This window comes from Octodon degus, unplaced genomic scaffold (genome assembly GCF_000260255.1).
Source record: "Octodon degus isolate 3935 unplaced genomic scaffold, OctDeg1.0 scaffold00068, whole genome shotgun sequence".
Lineage (NCBI taxonomy): Eukaryota > Metazoa > Chordata > Mammalia > Rodentia > Octodontidae > Octodon > Octodon degus.
Window position 1 is genome coordinate 5,235,752 of NW_004524644.1, and position 4,539 is coordinate 5,240,290.

The 4,539-nt window shown below is 39.6% G+C and overlaps 1 protein-coding gene and 1 pseudogene across 1 annotated transcript in view; one reads left to right on the top strand and one right to left on the bottom strand.

The window, feature by feature from the left end:
• LOC105742717 (la-related protein 1B-like) overlaps positions 1-4,539 on the top strand; it is a 103,390-nt gene that overhangs the window by 30,136 nt on the left and 68,715 nt on the right. The window lies entirely within an intron of this gene.
• On the bottom strand, positions 2,084-2,854 carry LOC101584673 (annotated as a pseudogene).

Consider the following 4,539-nt stretch of genomic DNA (forward strand, 5'->3'; position numbering starts at 1 on the left):
AATGCTAGTTATAAAGAAAAAAATACATATACATAAAAGCATATACATAAAAAATATCTATAGAAGAACAAAATTAAATAGCATCTTATTCCACATTAGAAAAAAAAAGAGCAAGTAGATAAGAAACTAGACTAATTAATTCAAAGCCCTGAGGAAAAAAAAGATCTATCCTCATTTATACTTAGCAAACATACCTTTCAAAACTAAAAGTAAAATATTTTCAAGTTATACAAACTCAAAATATTCTAATACCTCTAGATGTAGCATATAGAAAATAACAAAGGTCATAATCCAGAAGGCAAGAGAAGTTGCTGTATGGTCATGGATAAAGAATAAAAAGCTCTCAAAATGGTAGTTGTGGCCGGGGAGATGGCTCAATAGAATAAGCCCTTGCCTGGCAAGCACAAGGGCCCGAGTTCAATCCCCGGTTCCGCAAAAAAAAAAAAAAGGTAGTTGTGCAAGACTATGTAAAATGTAATTATACTAAATGAACCCATTTAAAAGGTCATTGAAGATTTCTACAAAACAGTATCAACTATATGTCAGATTGTATACATATTTTTTCGTGTGTGTGTGTGTATAAAAGACAAGGAAGAAGTAATATAAAGTCAATGGAAAATGGAAATATCCTTTTTAAATTTCTAATACTAGAAGAAAATATCAATTCAGAGTACTCACCTAGTAGTTGAATAGGTTAATATATACAAAAATATCAACTAAGAAAGTTTTCATAACAGTAAAGAATTACTACGAATAAAATATAACATAAATACTGGAATAGCAAATATATGACCGGCACTTCTAACAGTTTGGGGATAGGATATGCCACAAAGTTCTACTATGTCGTGGACATGGACGGTGTCCATGATGCTTACTGGTGGCCAGGTGTCACTTGTGGGACTGAGCTACTGCTATTTTCTTGATATCCACCCTGTAGACCCAGACAGAATCATGACCTATAGGGTGCAGGAGAAGTCCATTTGTAGAGTATGCTGATGGAAGGAAATATTTTGCTGCTGTATACAAAAGAATAATTGAAAGATTGCTGCGGTGTACCTCTTTTTCTCCGGTGTTTAATTGTTTGCCCTATTTGGTGGGTTTTTTCCACACTCATTCATGGAGTTGTGGTCATTTTGATCCCTCTCTAGAATCTCTTTTAGTAGTCTGTGTAGGCTTTGCTTTGTTGTCATGAAATTCTTTTGTCATGGAAGTATTTCACTTCTCCATTATACTTGAAAGAGTTTTGCAGGGTATATCAGTCTGGGTTGGAATTTGTTTTCTTATAAGACTTGTAGTACTTTGCTGTATGCTCTTCTTGACTTGATGGTTTGTGAAGAGAAATCTGCCATTATTCTGATGGTTTTGCCTTTAAATATGATCTGTTTATTTTCTCTAGCAGCTCTTAGTATACATTTTCTGTGCTAAATTTCTGGGATCTTGGTTATTATATGTCTGGGTGTGGTTTTAATTGGGTTGATGTTATTTGGAGTTCACTATGCTTTGGTTACCTGAAGGTCAGATTGTTTCCAAATATTTGAGAAGTTTTCTGCTATTTTTTTTTATTTAAGACCTTTATTAACAGGTGCTTGCAGTTTGTTGATTTCTTTGAAAAAATCAAGTTGTGAACTTTTATTATAAATTAAAAATGAAGTTCTTAAAAATCTCAACTTGACCAGATATGAAACAATTTAAAAACCTTTAAAGGTGTATGGAGAAAAATCAGGCTTTAAAAAAAAAAAAAAAAAAAACACACTTTGTCATTACCAAAAAGAGGCATCTTTAGGTAAAAATAAATAAATAAATAAATAAGAAGATGCTGCATAGATAATGCAGATAGTTCTAGTTATCTGGTCAGTAGGCAAAAAGCAATCACTTAAGGTCTTCAGTTCCAACCTTTTGTTCATCTCTTATTGCTGGACTTTCCTATTCATATCTTTCTTACTGGATGATGGTAGAGATGTTAAGCCAGCATTTACTCAGCCCTGCTGTGCTCAGCCTCAGGAACAGGTAAATGCTCAGTTGATGGATCAACTGCTTTTGTCTCTTGGCCATCTTGTGGTTCAGGGTTTTCTGAGTGTCTGCGTCAGTAACTGAAGTTGCTAAAATACCAACGTTGAGGTGGCTGCTGACCTTGTGTCTCATCTTGATTTTCCTTATCTTCTTCATTGCTATCCTCTCTAGGCTGTCTTTCGCAAGGAGGGCCCCTGCAGAATCGTGGTCTATAACCTCGATACATATTCTGTCTCACTCGTCTACTTTGTTCTCCTGCACCCTGGTTGTCAGCACCCTCCATCACTTCTCCTTTCACAGGAGGGTTTAAATATGGTGGTCGACGCCTACAGGGTCTCCGCATGTAGTAAGGTGGGAACCTTGGCCTGCGGTAGGACCGGCATGGCTGGGCCTGGCCTTCGGGAGCGCTCTCCGATCCCTCATTCTTTTCTCTGCTGTCACTATTCTGGTAATTCTGCTGGTAATTGCATGGAGAATGCCTATGATGTGGATAGTGTCTATAATGGCTATGGTCCACTGTGTATTTACTGCCTTGGACTGGAACTCCACCAGGGCCTGTAACATTTGCTGCCTCCAAACACCTTTTTCCTTCAACAATATCAAGCTCCACAGTCTCTCCATCTCCTACACTGCGAAGGTACTTCCTGGGGTTATTCTTTATGGCAGTCTGATGTGCAAATACATCTTCCTTGGTGTCATTCCTGTTGATGAAGCCATATCTGTTTTTTACATTGAACCATTTTACTGTTCCCAAAACCTTTCTTGCCATGACCTTTTTATCTCTGCCTGCAGGTGCTGACCATGTGACACAACTGGAGCCTCTGCTTCCTGCTCTGCTGCCCATGGTGCCAGGCTTGGTTTCAGCATCACAGAGGGTGGGGACAGTGGGGGTAAGGGACTGGCGGCTGCTGGGTCTTGTCCTCACTGCTCATGGTTGTGGTGATGGTGACTGGGCTCCAGAAGCTGTGGCTCCTCCTGGAGTGTGATGGTAACTTGGCCAGTGGAGGTGGTAGGCTGCTCAGTGCTCTCTGGGGTCCGCTCTCTGCTCCTGCTGCAGATCAAAATCTTGCTATTCCTTCTGTCCATATTCTTTTTATATCACTTGTATTGACTCCTTTCTCATTGGTGCCTATTAGTCTTACATTGTTCATCTTTGCATCATCTTACAGGTGTTGAATTATTTTTTCCTGCATCCTACTTGTTTTTAAGATATCTTTTCTCACCTTTGCACTAGCTGCAATGGTGTCTTCAAGGTCTGAAAGTCTATTTTCACTTTCATTCAAACCATTTTGCCAGCTTGTGATTGAAGTTTTAATCTCCTGTATATCACTTTGAATCTGCTTCATGCATTCTATTTCTTTCTTATATTGCTCATTCAAGGATTCCATCATTTTTATATTCTGCCCTATTTTTTTAACAGTGTCTTCTTTAGAAGCACTTAGTATTTCTTTCATTATAGTTATCATTTCTTTTTTTACTTCAGAAATTATTTCTGATCTAATTTCCTCTATATCTTTCAGCAGTTTTTCTTCCAATGCTATTAATTCAGAGATTTCAGGTGTGTACTCTCCAATTTCTTCTATGCTATTGTCTCCTGCATTTTTTCTGGGTGGGTTTGGGGCCTGAGAATGAATTTTGCTCCTTCTCTTTGTCATTTTGAATAACACTGGCTTCTGACCTTTGTTGTAAAGCACAGATAGGGTTATTACCTTAGCACCAGGTTAGGATCTAACAAATTCAAACTTATATAGGTGGGTGTGGGTTGGGTCTGGCTGCTGTGCTTTAATTCTTCCTGCTGCAGCCCTTGGATGTGAACCTGCTGTGCCACTCTGGCAAGATGTTCTGCTCCTGGATCAGCTGGGTGGGTCTTGCCTCTAACCTCTCTGCAGGGAGTTCTTCCCCAGGGTGCCACACCAGTCCTGTCTGATGGATGAAGTTCCACTCAAATGCTGGCCCTGGGCTCTGGGTCAAATGAGAATCTGGCGGGCCCCAGGATGTCTCACTCACATGCCAGGCCTGGGTTGAATTAGAATCTGTTGGGCCCCAGGCTGTCTCTTTACCTTTTTTTTTAAAGTTTGTTTTTAAAGAGAGTATAATACTAATTGATATGACATTAGAAACAATACACATTTAAGAGACTAAGATGTCAGGTATTCAAGCCTGGTTCTTGTGTTACACATTGTTGTCCTTGATGTAGTTGCTTAGATTGTACTTCTGAGCATACAGAGTTAGTCAAGGTAAAAATTCTATATGTTAACTGCTATTTTCAAAAGGCAGATGGAAGGGTGGGCCAAATAGTTCTGTAGATTAAAGCACCTGCAAGCAGGCGCAGGGACTGGGAGTTCAATCCCCAGGCCTTCCATGCCAGTCCCATACACGGGGCATGCTGAGATGGCAATTGAGACTGGGCATGGTGATGCATGACTGTAATCCCTGCTCTTGGGAGGCTGTAAACAGGCAGATCACTATGAGTCCAATCTAATAGTGAGACCCTCAACACCCTGAAGATCCTTCCCTAAAATACAAAAA